This window comes from Hetaerina americana, unplaced genomic scaffold (genome assembly GCF_022747635.1).
Source record: "Hetaerina americana unplaced genomic scaffold, ioHetAmer1.1.p SCAF_12, whole genome shotgun sequence".
NCBI classification, from domain to species: Eukaryota; Metazoa; Arthropoda; class Insecta; order Odonata; family Calopterygidae; genus Hetaerina; species Hetaerina americana.
The window spans coordinates 14,015,945-14,032,985 of NW_027286292.1; the positions used below are offsets into that span (position 1 = coordinate 14,015,945).

General features: G+C 38.6%; 1 protein-coding gene across 1 annotated transcript in view; it reads right to left on the minus strand.

Moving 5' to 3' along the window:
• Positions 1–5,513, minus strand: part of LOC139685698 (cell adhesion molecule Dscam2-like) — a 523,226-nt gene extending 517,713 nt beyond the window's left edge. Inside the window, exon 1 of the mRNA XM_071582700.1 lies at positions 5,448–5,513. The gene's annotated coding sequence lies outside the window, so the exon portion shown is untranslated. The remainder of the gene's footprint in view (positions 1–5,447) is intronic.
• Positions 5,514–17,041: the final 11,528 nt, after the last annotated feature.

Consider the following 17,041-nt stretch of genomic DNA (forward strand, 5'->3'; position numbering starts at 1 on the left):
AGTGGAAGAATATCATGGAAACAAGGATATAATGGTCAGTTATTAGAGAGCGGAGTATTGAAGACAAGAAGGGTGGAAGTAAAATTCGGGCTGGTTGACAGAAATGTCGGGCGGGAAACGGATGGAAGAATGAAGCGGAAGAAAGGAAAGACGGAGCAGAGGAAGAAAAGGGTGTCAAAAAGAAAACAACAAAAATATCCGGGTGTTTTCTTACAGATTCAAAAATATGGGTTAAAGTAGGTCAATAAGGGACGACATATCCGAGATGCAGAAGATAACAAAAAAACCATTGGGTGGGGGTTTATGAGTCCATAAAATATTTTGAAAAATGCTGGTTTCCGGGAATTACCGTGGCGTAGTTTAGTTGGTTGTCAACTGTTTCGACCCCAGGTCGAAGACCTGAAGTCTGTCTGTCTCTCTCTCTCTGTCTCTCTCTCTCTCTCTCTCTCTCTCTCTCTCTCAGCTTGAAGTACCTTGGTGTTGGAAAAACTAAAAATCAACACTCCCTACCTGCTGACATTTCTCCAGACGACCTAAACCGTTTATTCACAACCCCACCGACGGAAATCGACTTTAATGCAAAAAATGAATACATATACAGTTTGCAAAATCCTGAACCAACTCCAGTTTCTGCTGGAAGCTCATTCAAAATTTCTCCCGTCACACAAATGGAAGTCCTCCTCAAAAAAATCAAGTCCTCCTCAGATGGAGCTGACGGAATTTCAGCTATTCTCATACAAAAGTTACTTCCCATTGTACTTCCTGTTTTAACTCATATCTTTAATTGGTCTATTTTAACTGAAACATATCCCTCCCTCTGGAAACGTGCCCTCGTCCGTCCCATCCCCAAAAAATCCACACCCACTAACATTGCTGAATACAGACCAATCAGCATCTTGCCTCCTTTATCAAAAGCATTCGAGAGACTCATTCACGAACAAATTTCAAAGTTTCTGAATGAAAATAACTTACTTGATCCTCTACAATCTGGCTTTCGGTCCTCTCACAGCACAGCTACCGCTCTCCTTAAAATAACAGATGACATCCGACTATCCATGGATCGCAAAGAGGTGACAATAATGACTCTCCTAGACTTTACCAAAGCCTTCGACTCTATTGACAAAGATATTCTCTTAGCAAAACTTCAAAACCTGAATTTTTCTTCCTCGTCTTTACTGTGGATTCGCTCATACCTAAGTAACCGATTCCAAAGTGTCACTACACCTAATTCATCCTCTAACTGGCTTTAAATACACAGGGGTGTTTCACAAGGATCCATTCTTGGACCTTTGCTTTTTTCCCTGTATATAAACGATATTAGTAAATGCATTTTAAATTGCAATCATCACCTTTATGCCGATGATTTACAAATATATCACCATTCCCGCCTTCAAGACCTACCTACAATTATAAACGAAATTAATGCAGATCTGGCTGCTTTGTCACTATGGGGAATAAAAAATTTATTGAAAATAAACCCAATCAAAAGTCAGTCCATCATAATTGGATACCATAAAATACATTCTAAAATAAGTATTGATAAACTACCACCACTAAAATTGCAAGGATCTATCATACCATACCTAAGGACAGTAAATAATTTAGGCTTAACCATAAATGAGACATTATCTTGGACTGATCATGCAATTGCTATCTGCAGAAAAATTAACTCATCCCTGCATTCACTGAAAATGTTAAAGCACATTGCTCCCCCCTCCTTAAAGATGCTTCTTGTGTCCACTCTTCTCATACCCCACTTTGATTACTGTGATGTAGTATACCAAGACCTTTCAGGCGAACTAAAAACCAAACTCCAGAAGACCCATAATTCCTGTGTGCGGTTCATATGTGATCTTAGGAAGTACGATCATATTTCCGACTCATTTAATAGAATATCCTGGTTAAAGCTAGAAGGCCGCAGGCATTTACATATTCTTTCACTTCTCTACGGAATACTTTCAAAGCACACCCCTAATTATCTATACAAAAACTTCCTCTTCATCAACTCAATCCACAACAGAAATACCAGGGGTAATAACAAACTTCTTGTCCCACACCATCGCACGGAAATCTATCACAAATCTTTTCATGTTACAGCATGCCGTCTGTGGAACTCTCTCCCAGATGACATAAAAAACTCTTCATCAACAACAACATTTAGAAGAGCACTTCACAAGTTCATTTTCCTCAGGTACTTAACTTAACCAGTATCCCTCCGTCATTCCACTCAGCTGTTATACAGATCACTGTGTCTACTTTGTTTTTTACCCTGCTTTTTGTTTTGTCATCTCAAGCGGTAGGAGTTTGCGTAATTATTTTTAGAAACATCACGCTTCTCATTACTCCGCATGTGTTGTCAATGTATTTAATTTCTCCATTTCAATTTCAGTAACTTAATAATATGTATACTCTGTAAAAATGATTGTTATAATGTACATGTATCTTTCCTCTAATTAATAGGGTTTTCGCAGGTTTTTCACACCCCCCTTCTCTTCGTGGGTGTTTTTCCTGCGTGGGTTTTTACTAGTTGAGCAATGCCACGCTCTCCCTAGCTTTTCCCACAAACCTCATTCTTTGCTTAGACTTTCCTCATTTTATTGTACTCTATCTTCACTGTCATTTAATTTGAGTATTTGAAGGAGTATTCTTAATTTATATATGTATATGTATGTACGTATGTATGGGTGTGTATGTGCGTACTTATGTATGTATTTATGCATGTGTATGAATGCATGTATGTATGTTTTATGTGTGTATATGTATGTGTGTGTGGATATGTATGTATATGTGTATGTATGTGTATGCATATAGGTATATATGTGTGTGTATGTGTGTGTCTATATATATGTATATACTTTTTTCTTTTCGATGTGCAAATTTGGATTAATGAATTTATGTCTATCTCTATGTGTTTATGTTTAGATTTGAATGTAACTGTAAGTTTAAATGGCTAATATAATATGTATATGACGATGGGTTAAATGGAAGAAGGGACCATTTGGTCTCAATTTCGCCCAAATAAAGACCGCTATCTATCTATCTATCTATCTATCCTCCGAAGTATCTATTATTAATAATTAATTAATTTTGCTTTTTTGTGTGTGATTGAGGTATACGTGGGTCACTGTTTCCCAAACACTCCCAAATGGCCTAGTGTGTGCTCCCTATCCTACTACCCCTAGGACGGTAGGAGTTTGCATAATTATTTTTAGAAATATCTCGCTTCTCATTACTCCGCATGTGTTGTCAATGTATTTAATTTCTCCAATTCAATTTCAGTAACTTAATAATATGTATACTCTGTAAAAATGATTGTTACAATGTACATGTATCTTTCCTCTAATTAATAGGGTTTTCGCAGGTTTTTCACACCCCCCTTCTCTTCGTGGGTGTTTTTCCTGCGTGGGTTTTTACTAGTTGAGCAATGCCACGCTCTCCCTAGCTTTTCCCACAAATCTCATTCTTTGCTCAGACTTTCCTCATTTTATTGTACTGTTGACTTCACTGTCATTTAATTTGAGTATATGTAGGTGTATTCTTAATTTATATATGTATATGTATATGTATGTATGTATGGGTGTGTATGTGCGTACTTATGTTTGCATTTATGTATGTGTATGAATGCATGTATGTATGTTTATGTGTGTATGTGTATGTGTGTGTGGATATGTATGTATATGTGTAGGTATGTGTATGAATATAGGTATGTATGTGTGTGTATGTGTATGTATGTGTATGTGTGTGTCTATATATACTATATGTATATACTGTTTTCTTTTCGATGTGCAAATCTGTGTTAATGAATTGATGTCTGTCTATATGTATTGATGTGTACATATGACTGTATTTATAAGTTTAATGGCTAATATAATATGTATATGACGATGGGTTAAATGGAAGAAGGGACCATTTGGTCTCAATTTCGCCCAAATAAAGACCACTATCTATCTATCTATCTATCTCCCCCCCCTCCCCCCCTTCCCCCTTTAATTTTGTGTTTTTGTTTTTATGTTTTTATGTTTGCGTTTAATTTCTTTTGGTCAATCTTTTTATCGTTTTAACTTTTTTTGCTTTATTTACCATGTCAGTCATGACAAACTTGACTTTACTTTACCGCTATTTTTCATATTTTCCACATGTTAATTAAAACAACTCCTGACCGGAACCTGAGTATGTGTAAACATGATATATATATTTTATTCTTCTGGCCGAAGAAATATAACATTTTCAGGGTCTGCACGACGACGACGTTTTGATGTCACCATTATGTTTAATTATATAATTGTAAAGGCATTTTCCGCTGTTGACCTATTTGACCTGGAGGTATAGCGTGTTTTCCTCGCGAACGTCATATCACACAGGTTTACAGGAATCAGCCAGTTTAGAATAGCATATGTTTTTACATTTGACTTTTATGCCCGCTAACGTTTTAATATCGGGTTTTATATCATTAGACTTATTTGCCAAGTTACGGATGAAATATATGCCTGTCTTTTTGAAATACTTTATATTTCGAACACTGATGGACTGTATATAATGGCCATATTGCATAAATGAATGTATAATGATTGAAATATGACAAGTGAAATGACAATTGGTCTGTTTCCTAGAGTATTTAGTGGACATAAGTTAATCGATTTAACAATGCTCCGTTAAAAATTGCTGCTAAGTCAAGAATGCTACCACAAAGGGAAAATGTTGGATATTTAATATTTTAATCGGACATTAGGGATATTATGTATTTACATTTTCCTTTAAACACATAGCCAACCATACGAAATCAAAATTTGATTATAAAATCAAATTCTTCTTGCACAAACTTTTGACTATGGATGTAATCATCACCAAGTAATCATTCAACCGCCATGGGCTCTAATGGTCTATTTTTGAATTTAAGGTATTGGTACATTAGATAGTATATATAGACTCTATTTTCGGTTTAAGGTATAGATGACAAAAGCGTTTTGAAGAGATATGGAATATACATTGAATTAGTATCAAAAACTATAATTGATTAATTACACAAAATATTGCGATAATTGGCACTTCATCGTATTCCGTTTTAATTATTTCCCTTTGAGCTTTTTCCTCAATCATCGCTCCCCTACATTAAAAATCAATCTCGCCATATAAATTGCTAATATTCCTCCTTTCCAATTACATGCCGAGCGGCAAAAATATATTTCTCTTTCATCCCAATTATTTTCGGCACATCTCCCGTCAAAGCGCATTTTATAGGAAATTATTCCAGACCAAAACTTCGCGAGGAAGGAAACTTCACGGAGCTTCCAAAACTTCCCGCTATTAATTTTTTTGGTTATTATAACATTAATCTTCTAACACACCAAACCGGGAGACACTAAGTCCCCGAGGACCGTAATTCGGGAAACATTTCTCAACCGTTAGGTTTGAGGACAAGCAGAAAAATAACTCCGTAAATTACGCACGAAATCTCCGCGAGGCGTCCGTGGGGGAGGTGCCGGCCGAGGCGCGGGGAGGAGGGCCTCCGTGGGGGGCGCCGCTCCCGAGTTGACGGCGAGAGCGCCCGCGCTCAGTCGGGCGCCGCGCTCGTCCGGGCGGGAAGCGGTGGCGCGTCGGGTGCACGCCGGTCGGTCGGGCCGGGAGGTCGGGTCGTGCTGGGTCGTGCCGTCGGGAAGTTGAGCCGGTCGGGTCCACGGCGAGTGACGATGACGGAGGAGTAGGGGTCCAGCGGGCGTCGCGACGCGCTCCTGGCGGCTCCGACTGCCAACTGCGCGCGGCGGTTAGCGGGTCGCCATGGTAACGCTGGGGGCGGTGGGGAAGAGGGGGGGAGGGCGGCCACCCTTCGCGGCTCCCCACTCCGCGCCCCCACCCCCAGATCTCGGAGCCACCCCGCCCGCCCCCGGCGCGCGAGAAACCCCATCCACCCGTCCTTTGCCGTCACCCCATTCCCATTCCCCACCTCAGTCCCCGAATCCCTGACACGCCCACCCCCACACTCCGACCCGCCGCCCCCGCAACTAAAGGACTAATCTGAGGGATAAGCTCTTAATGCTCTCCGTACCCCACATCCCCCACCCTGCCCTTCCCCTCCACGACCCTCCATCCACTTCGACTGCGTGGAAATTAAACAGCACCCAGAGGGCGGGGGAGTTGGGGAAGAGAGGTGCGGGGCCATCGTGGGACGACCGTCAGGTGTGTGCGGCGGGGGTAAGCTACCGTAGGGAACGTCGGAGGATGGGGAATCGCGAGTGGGTGGTGAGGCACGCTGCTGTGGTACCGTCCACACGGGGCCACGTGCTTTCTGCTTCTTCACATACACACACCACGACGTCGAGTTTTTCCGCGCGCCTCCTGGAGCGCGCGTCGTTTAACGTGGTGCGGTGAGGGATCTAATGGCGGAGAGGGCGTGTGGAAGAGGGGGAGGAAGAAAGTCTTTCGCGAGCGGCAGCAGAGCCAACTATTAGCCGCACGTGTGCTCTGCCGACGTATAGCAGGAATGGCAGCACTTGCAATATTGATTTCCCCATTACTTAATAGTTATGAACTCTTTTAGAGATCTTCTAGATACTTTTCTCTATAGACTTAATTAACCAGGGTTAGTTAGAATCTGAAATGGTCAGCTGTCAGTTATTTTCAACCAATACATTATGATGGATGTGAAAAGAGACCTTGGTAGTTCTTTGATTGGAACTCGAGTTAAATGTTTAAAAACCTTTACACTTAGTCTTACCAACGTCCATCTGGGTGACTTCGATGACAGATACTGTGCTCGGTTATCGTTTGCTAAATATGACATTAAAATACGACATAAAAATCTGACATTTTGATTGTGTTGCAAACGTTATTGGCTCCTCATAGATACTATTGCTCGTAGGCGTTGCATTGTACTACTTTTTTTCTAACATATATAATTGCTTTCAATTCCTAGAAATATATGGCCCGATATTATCATTCTGCAAAACGCTCTCTAGTAATAAAAGGTTTTTTCCTGTTAATATAGACATAATTTATTTTAAAAATGCATATATGTGGATATGTATTGATTCTAAAACTTTGTGCTTCCTCTTATATTTACTAATATCCTTTTATTTCAATTATTCTTCAAATAGGAAGAAGAATATTGCCTTTGACAAGCCTTTTAATTAAATTAAAAAAAGGATTAAACTGTAAAATTGATATATTTTTAGGATGCGATACCCTTTCCCTTTATATCAACCTGCCTGAGAATAGATTCCAAAAGCAAATGTTATAAAATAACTAATTGGCCTATTTTATTCCACAAAATCGACCAAGAGTTGTATGCCACGGAACAAGTGACGGAGGCGTAGAACAATAATTATAATAGATAGATGGAAGAGTAAAACAATAATAGACTTTAGATTAAAAGTTATCCTTGGATCCCATTGGTGGATTTCTTTCTGGCGCTTTTGTTTCTCATTGGGCATTCTGCTGAATGTATCCCGTGAAGGAAAATAAACCCTACTTAATTCCTGTATGGCCTATGATTTGGCCATTTGGTGTAGATTGGAGATTTTTTCGAATTTAGTCAGGCAAAGAGTGGATAAGGGACATTGACAGGAAGCAAAACAAATGTGCAAATGCATGAACTGGTGGGGGTGGATATTAAGGAGGAGGTTATTAAGAGAAATCCGAAAGAAGCAGAAATTATGTATATGTAGCGCTTTGACTGGCTATTGAGTTGCTGAAGACAGAGAGAGGGGTGATCCGTAGGCAACCTGAGAAGCAGTTAGGGCATACAGAGATGAAACGAAGAGGAAAGTATCTAGAGATGGAAAAGAATCCATTTTTAAGAGTTTCGCAAGCCAGGCTCTGTATTTTTTGAGAGAAGGCAAAAAAATACTTCATTTCGCCGTTGTATTTTCTAAGTCCATCCAAAACCTACCATAAACGGAAGAGTACCAAAAAGGTATTTTACTTTCCTATTTTCATAAGCGACTTGGCTTTGCATTTCCTAATCACATGATAAAATAACCGGAGTTTCATATTATTCAATATTTGAAAATGTATGTCCATAATAGAGTAATATTAATGATATGCCCTAACAATGCGTTTTTTAATGCCGATTTCTATTCATACTCATTTTTCCTACAATTTTCATTCTTCCCTTTTATTTTTTTAATACTTTTTTTCACATATCCTTGGCGTCTTTTTATTAGAATGCGATACTTTGAGATAAGAAATAACCTTGTTTGAACGACCAATATCCCGCGCCGACCGAAATCATGCTCCATATCAAAATTTTAACAAGCTTTTACTTAATGTGCATTTTCAACGTCCCAGTCATCAGTTACCTCCTCCGAACTGAAACTTCTTTTTTGGCAGTATTCTTCTTCTTATATACGGACAGTATCGTCAATTTTTGTCCAAAACAGTTCTCAGATAGTTTAGTTCTCACTTTCAGTTATGAACTCTCATTTTTATATTTAACTTAGCTTTCCTCTTTCTCGTTAACCACATAAAATTTTACGTTTACATTGATTATCGTCCAATATAATCCCACAGATGTTTCAATACTCTCAACAATTACTGCGACACAGTACCTGACCAGCAAATCAAAGCTTCGTTATTCCATAACCTAACTCGTTTCGTGGATTCTCCACTGACTTTCAATTGTATCTTCAGATTTTGCCATTCCTTTGCGACAATTTTGTTCACATATAGTATACGTAAAAAACACTTTTGATAAAAGATGCTTTTTCTTAAACCGTCCATTTCAAATATCCAACTGCTACTCGCATCTGAGCAGTCTGTGACAAGCACAGGCCACTATCCCACCACTCCTATTCTCTCCTCCTACATTATTTTTTTCCATTCTAACCTATTTATTTCATTGAGCGACTTCTCAAAATATATGAAACAAGCAGTTAATGCCTGATTTAATTATATGTTCCTCTACATTAGTGGCTTCATTACTGCTACGGCATGCGTTAGATGGAAGAAAGGGCTGCCACAGTCTCAATCTCGCCCAAATAAAGCCGAGTTATTCTTTTTAACACTTTACCAATGCTAAGAATTAGTCTCCATATACTTATATTTCTGGTAAGTCTTCACAGACATATTATTCCACATTCCTCGCCAAGACTTTATTTTTATAGATTGGAATTAACCTTCATCTTACGAAAACTTCAGATTAAATTCCTACCTTATAAATATTATTGATAGAAATGAGCTCTTACGGCTAGTAAAATATAATTAATGTGAAACTCCAATAGCCGTAAACAGGTTACGGCTATTGGAGTTTCACATTTATTATATATTATACCTTATAAATGCTAAAAATTAGTTTATAAAAAACATTTTCTCACATTTCTCAAACCTTAACTAGTTCTAGGGGAACGATATCTAATCCCACACGCGTACTTTATTTCATTTTATTTCGCCTTGTTATTTTCCATCCTCAAGTACACCCAACTCCCTGTTCTTGTTTATACCTAAATCTGTGTTCACATCCTTACTTCATTCTCTTGTCTTTCTATACTTACCGTCCATTAACCGTGTTTTCTCGTGCGTTTCCTGTCCCTCAATAAACGGAGATCCTATAGTTTCGTTAGTGGTTTTCTTTATCTCTTTCTAAATAATTTCCCATTTCTTTTTCATTGTACTTATCAGTCTGTTCTCATTCATAATTTTCTCCAAAGCCTGCTGCTTCATTTCCTTTCATATTGCCTCGGTTAATGTTTCCACAAACAATACTATCGGCCGTCTTGTCTCTTGAATCTGACGTTCATTAAACCATAAACACATCAATCAACCCGAGGGTCTGTTTGGAGGTGATGATAGAGTTCATCCCGGACTAAGGCCGACAGCGTGTCAAATTCGAACATCATGGTAGGGGGGCCAGTTTCTTTCCCTGTACCAGGAAGATCTGGTACCAGAAAAATCACATAGCTTGGGTGGAGCTCTAGGTTCCCCGAGAGGGTTGCCCGGGAATCGAACCCAGGCTCTCAGGTCAGTAGTCCAATGCTCTACCCCTAGACTACCGCGGCCCACTAACACTAAATTAATTATTTGAATTCATATCCACTCCCAGGTAACTAGGAATTAATCAGGCTGTTCCACAATTTTTACCGAAGCATAAAGTAGCGTAATTAATGTATTTAAAACTTTCCGGGATATTTCAAGAATGCCTTCATGTACTGTGGAGTATAAAGTAGGTCTTCGTTATGAGTAACCCTCCTCTCCTATAGAACTCTATTACTTTCTACCCGCGACCGTTTCTTAATCCTAAACCGTAGTTCCCTACCTAAGTGTCATATATTCCCTCACTTACCCTTGCGTTCTACCACTACATTACTATCTAATATTTCTTTCCTAGAACAACCGCCATTCATATCTTTTAATGCTGAGTCGACATCTTCCTCCTAGTTAATGTTTGATGGCTTGTGAACCTAAAAAATGACCTAAATATTTCATTCACCTTTGACTTCTACAGATAATATTCTATAAACAGCTTCCTCTTGGTTTGCTACCCTTCTTTCTAACATTTGTTTCAATCCTAGAGCGGCATTCTTGCTTACTCTCTTCTCATCCTCTTTATGAATATCTGTAACTATCGCTCCAGTAATCCTTGTGACCCCTCAATCCCGCTATTTATCTTATATCGCAGTCTTAAATTATATTTTCCCTCTCCTTTCGCTTTATATTTCTAATTTCGCTGTCCTCAGCATCATCTTAATATTTAAAGCTCTCATTCTATCGGTTGTTTAAGTTCCCTTTCGCTGGGTCTTCTGAGAGTCGTTTTCTCTCTTTCAGGGTTTTGTCAAATGACAATCAAAAAACTTGCCTCTCCCGCTGCCGGACACGCTGCACGCCCCAGCGGGCCGAATCCCGTTGTTGTCAGGGCTCACACTCGGATCTCTGTCCATATTTGTCGCATAGGATAATTAATTGGTTTCCTGTTGCCTTCCTCAACAGTGTTTTCCACGTGGCATCATCACTCAAATGGCCGCCCACCGGGGGTTGGCGTCTTTGCAGCTGCCTCACCGAGAAACATACCCTGCGCGAGTTTTCCTTTAGCTCCTACTCTTCGGCGTAACTCGCATGGGTGACCTTCCCTACCAGGAGCATTTATCATTGTTGCCGCCTCCCTAAAGGGAGAAAATCTCACGTCTCCAGCCAGCACAGCTCTATGGATCTTCAGAACGCACATCACCCTCCAAAATTTTGCGTAGGAGCATGAGTATGTTTAGGGAAATAAATAGATTTACTAGTTACTTGCTTGGACGATATTGAAGTTATTATAGTAATGACAAACGAAAGGAGATGGATGGACAAAACAGGCCCTTCTCTTATAGGAAAAGAAAAGCCTAGTGAAATGCACTTCCTTCACTGTCAACCTGAAAATACCGAATGCCATGGGAGACATTGACCCGTTTCTTGACTCTTTCCGAATAAATATCACAAAAAGTGGAATTTCAGGTTTCTCAAAGGACTGTGTATTTCATGTAATTGGGAATCTTTACTAGATTAGCGTTGCAATAAGTAGAATTGATTACTCGTATTTTCACAGAATTTAATTCAATGAGATAATTTGGTACAATTGCTCTCGTGCGTAGTTTTATAAGTTATACTACGGTTCTTGCAGGAATTCGCTCTGGATGATTTTTGATAAAAGACTCAGTACATGATATTTTTCCAGGGTGAAAAATATAAATGTATCTTGAATAATGTAAAATTTCCATTCATAATCTTTGATTTATCGAATTCCATGTCAATTTAATAACTATGACGTCGGCTGAGATGAAAAATTTTATTTCATGATCATGTTTATTGTAGTGTTTATGTTTCATGTTTCATGATTAGTGTATTAAATTGATCTTTAACACAAATATACATTGTATTATTTATTGAATACGAAGACTATGAAAAAAGAAAGATAATGATTAGCCAGCTACACACTACTTTTCAGTATTTTACCTCACATTCTGAACCATAAGTTCACACTGGCACCTACAGGGTACGTTCAATAAATATCGTGACTGTTTCGCTGTAGCCTCAACGGAGCGGTGGATGGGGGTCCGACCGGTCGGATCGGTAGAGGGGTCCCCCACCACTCACCTTAGTTTAGTCGTCTCCGGGCACGTGTTGAGACAGGAGGTGGGTTTTTGTGACGTGTGATTGTTTCTGGTGTCGTCTCGCCAGCATGGAGCGCACCGTCGGTCGAGCAATGCTACGCTGTGAAGTTGTGCGTTAAACTCGGGAAATCCGTATCGGATACCCTTGAACTCATAAACAGCCGCATAAGAGTTATTGAGTGGCGCAAGATGTTTAAGGAGGGCCGGGAGCTCGTCGAAGACGAGCACCGCGTCGGACGCCCGACGACCGCTCGAACCGATGCTCAGGTGGCCAAAGTGAAATACGTTTTGGAGTCTGACAGGCGTCCAACCATCACCCTTCTTAGTGAGGAGACTGGCCTTAGAGTCGGAACCGTCCATACCCTTGTGACAGAGGATCTTGCGATGAGGAATGTGTGCGCGAAGCTGGTGCCGAAAGTCTTCAGCGAGGAACAAAAACTGTCGCGGGTGGAAATTTCGTAAGAAATTTTGGACTGCGTCCAGGAAGATGAAGATTTTCTCGACAACGTTATTACCTCAAAGGATAGCTCAATAGGAGCTGAAAGGATATCGGTTCGACTCCATCGAGGCGGTTCAAGCGGCGACGACAAAGGCTCTCAACAATATTCCGGAAACCGACTTCTAGCGGCCTTTTTTCGAGTGGCAGATGCACCGAACTAAGTGTATTGATGCAAGAGGAATGTACTTTGAAGATTATTATGTAGTTGTAATGGTAACTGCGATACATTTTGATTTTTGGAGCCAGTCCCGATACTTATTGAACAAAACGTATGTCACATAGGAAATGATATATTCTCTCAAAGAAATGCAAGCCATATAGAAACATAAATTCTACGCTACAGCCGTTCACTAATGGTAATGCAACACATTAAAGAAATAAATATTAATTAATGTCAATAAGTAGCAACTAATTTGCCGAAAGGGCTGGTTTTGAGCTCAATGCCACGGAGTTATTTTATTTCGCAAATATTCCATCAGTACATTTCTAATTAAGTATAGTAGATAATCGAATATGGAAGGCAATGCTTACATATAATAATTTCTGGAAAACATTTATATATACCAAAATAATATTATCTATTACGAAGCTGCTGTGGTACGGGTGGAAAGACAAAAAAATCATGAGAAAATCATAAAATATTTCCAATTAAATAAAATATTATTCACATTCTAACGGGTGTAAAAACCAACCATGAATCATTTTATTAAATTACTTAGCCTTCTTACTTAATTTCTTATATTTACTTGTTTAATTGAAGCCGTTCCTTGTCGGCTTTCCTTCCTTGTTAGGTAAAGATTTCATATTTTATTCCTATTTTTAGTTCCTTCTTCTCGCAAACCACACTTCCGCTTTAGCCATGTTTCTTTTTTTCAATGTCATGCGTTTCTAATGTGCAATGACCGAAAAATGTGAGATTTCACTCACCAGGACGGTAAATACTTGCCCATCGGGCAGCCAATGAGTACTTACAGGAGGGGTTCTGGGGGAGGGGGGAATTCGTCTGCAGTGATGACAAAGGCATAGCTTGTTAAGATAAACCATCTACGCATATATTTTTACTGCTTTAGAAACTGTAATAAATAATTAACACCAAAGGGAAACGTTTGAATTGGCTACGCACATACCTTTGGCTCTTCAATCGAATCTGCTAGGCCTTGTGTCTTCGGGACATCGAAGATTTCTGGATTTTTGTCAGGTTTGTCAAAGTTAAGCCATCGAAATTTATACTAAATATCCCTTTCTGATGGCAGTCGAACGCATGACCTTTGCGTGAGCAGGCGCTATCATTTTACCCTGTTTGAATAATACAGCGATCCTTGCCATAGTAAATTTATTTAATCAAAACATGCGACTATGAGAATGGAGAAGTTAACTGAAAGAGGAAGAAAACTGTAACCTGAACGCTGACTTATTGAATACCTCTAATATAAATTTCATATACCGTTCGGGAAAAGCTATTCGGTCACATCTTGAAAAATTACAAGAAATATAATTAAATAAATTGAGTAGCTTCAGGCGTGATGTGGTGGAAGTCGAACATAATGAACAACTGATTGAAGCACTTTTCCACTTGATAAAAATATTTTTATTTACGACCGGGTTTCGATGGATTACATCATCATCAGGTCCATCGAAACCCGGTCGTAAATAAAAATATTTTTATCAAGTGGAAAAGTGCTCAATCAGTTATTCATAATTAAATAATGTGAACACAGAAGGTGATGTCTTAGAATTAATTTGAAAAACGAATAGGTTTCTAAAACACAAATTCATAAAAATTTTAGGATGCAAGGGACGGTGAACAAGATCCATTCCCTCCATATTTCTGGAAATAATTCACAGTGCTCGATCACGACGTGGTAATTAATCAGCGATGGATGTCCTTTTCCCATTGCTCGTGACACAACTATAATGATGGCTTCATTGGCCACTTATAGGATGGGTATGGGTTATCGAGACGATATTTAATTGATGAGAGGAGTCAAGTTTGCCAGGGAATTGGCATGCTGCTATCTAAACCTTTTGCAGCATTGAAGGCTTCAATAATTCTTTTAAATGGATACTAAGCCTCCATCAAAATGATCTCTGTTGGAAACCCTGCCTCCAAGTGATTTCCAGGAAGAACATATGATGACATTTAATAATTAAAATTTAACATGGTACAATGGGTACATACTAATTTTCAAACTCATTACATGAAAAGACTCCTCACAGTGAAATGAATCCAATGAGTTCTACTACTCAAGTCTTCGGTTTACACTCAAAACTTAATTTGTATAATCACGGAAATATTCCCTTTGTTTTCAAATAAGTGTATACTATTCTACCGATGTTAGTAAAAATTGCGATGAATTTTCAATCACAACCACGATTGTTGTTGAGTAAACATTTTATGATTACTAAATCGCTTTGGTTTCGAATGATATAAAAAAAGAACTGAAGCACCATATTGGAACCATCAAGTTGAAATTTTTGTAATCAATAGACTACAATACAAATGGTACAATAATAATAGTTGTAACTAATCATTTTTCTGAAAACATCCTATGCTAACTTTCATTTTCATTTGAACATTAATTGAACTACAAATGAGTTAAATAGTACAACTTAATTTTTGCGCGGTTTACTATCTTTTTCAAAAAACTCACCCTCACGTAGACTACATGGAATTGATGCTTTACGTACCCTGACGAACCCTTTATGAATATTGTCTGGTTCATCATGAAATTTACATAATCCGAAGATATAAGTTATTCTTTGATTTTTGCATTCCATCGGCAATTTCGGGATGTATATTCGCAGCGGTTTCAATGCAAATTTAATTCGTTTCGTGCTGCTGTTAATCCCACAGCCTTATTCAAATAAACATATCACGCCAACAAAATGATAATATTTTTAATCGTGAAATTTAAACATGCAGATGTGTTCGTACTTACCCTTAATTAAATGAATTTGACTCAATTCAAAATTTCATCACCCTGACATTCTAGTCCGGGAAATAAGCAATTTTTGGGAAAGCGAAGGGAGCGAGGTCATAGCATACAATGAGCACGCATTTCATTATGCTCACTATTAATAATCAGTGAAGCTCGGTGGTTTGAGGGCGGAATAGGATGCAATTCAATGAGTTTCACGAAAGATAGAAGATTAATACGGTCCATTTTGGACTACTGTTAAATAGATGTGCTGAATGCGCCAGTACGCCACACAATAATTATGACGAAGTTGATTAATTTCCAGTTCGATCGGCGGAGGCTTGCATACTGCCGTGCTAAAAATATTATTACAAATGAGAGCTTCAACCCGTTTCCCCGTTGATTACTCTATCGGAGAAAGAATCAACTTAAGCTCGATTGAGCGTATTGGCTCATTACCTGGTTGTGGTGCATTTTCCACTGGTATTCCCTTCCATATTTTACTTTTAATGGCGTATAGGAAGCGGGATTAAATGCCCTAATCCTACTGCAGTATTAAACGAAGAGTACAGAATACTTGAAGCCTACAGCCAAGAATAATGTAACGTAGACCCTAGGATTCGATCTGACATTCTTCTGCTCTTTGATACACCCCGATTAAAAAAAAAACAAACTATTGCCGAAGAAACTAGTCGTTGAAAATTAAAAGTGTATATCATCCCTAAAAATGCATTCTCATATTTACACCTACAGGTACGAAAAATTGTGGTAATTCAGCAGGTTTCCCTTCCGTACCATAATAGCATACCGCGAGTTCATGCACTTTTTCACACATTCTTTTCCTTTTATTCTATTGCTTATATTCCTCCAAATTTGTTTTATTCACCGATGGTAAGATTTCGTACGTTTATGTGAATGGAATTAGGAGGGTTAGCAATGCGCATATATGAGACTGAGGTTAAATGTTTTATATTTTAAAAACAAGAAAGAATCGAGTGGCAAGAATTTAAATATCGAACATTCAATTAAGGGACGGAGAGTCGAGCCCAGGAAACTTGTGCATATAACGCCAATATTTGAGAAGATTGTATTCGAATGCAATCCAATGCGCCGAGACACACCATAAAAAATAAAAGATATGAAACACTGACCTCTTTGTAGGGTATAAGTTTGAAGTTTTCTTGATGTTATTACTACTCATTGGCTTTCATAATCAAAAGCCAGATATTCACTTGGATTGTATAAAATGAAATAATCGAGAAAACAGAAAAACCAAATGTTGAGAAGTTTTACCTTAGGATGCTTAATTACCGGATTCAGTTTCCACCTTTCATATTTTACATCTGTTAGAATATCTGATTTATTTTTAGACCCTTGAAAATTGACTTTAATTCCAAAATAGGAAGTATGTACAATTTGATCAATATTTACTTTTAGTATTGTGAGGCCATCCTCATCGTAAGCGGATGTTTGGGCAGCATTCACGGCAAGGAAAAAAGAATAAGATGGATTGTGCTCACCTTGGGAAAAAATTAATTCGTTTTTAA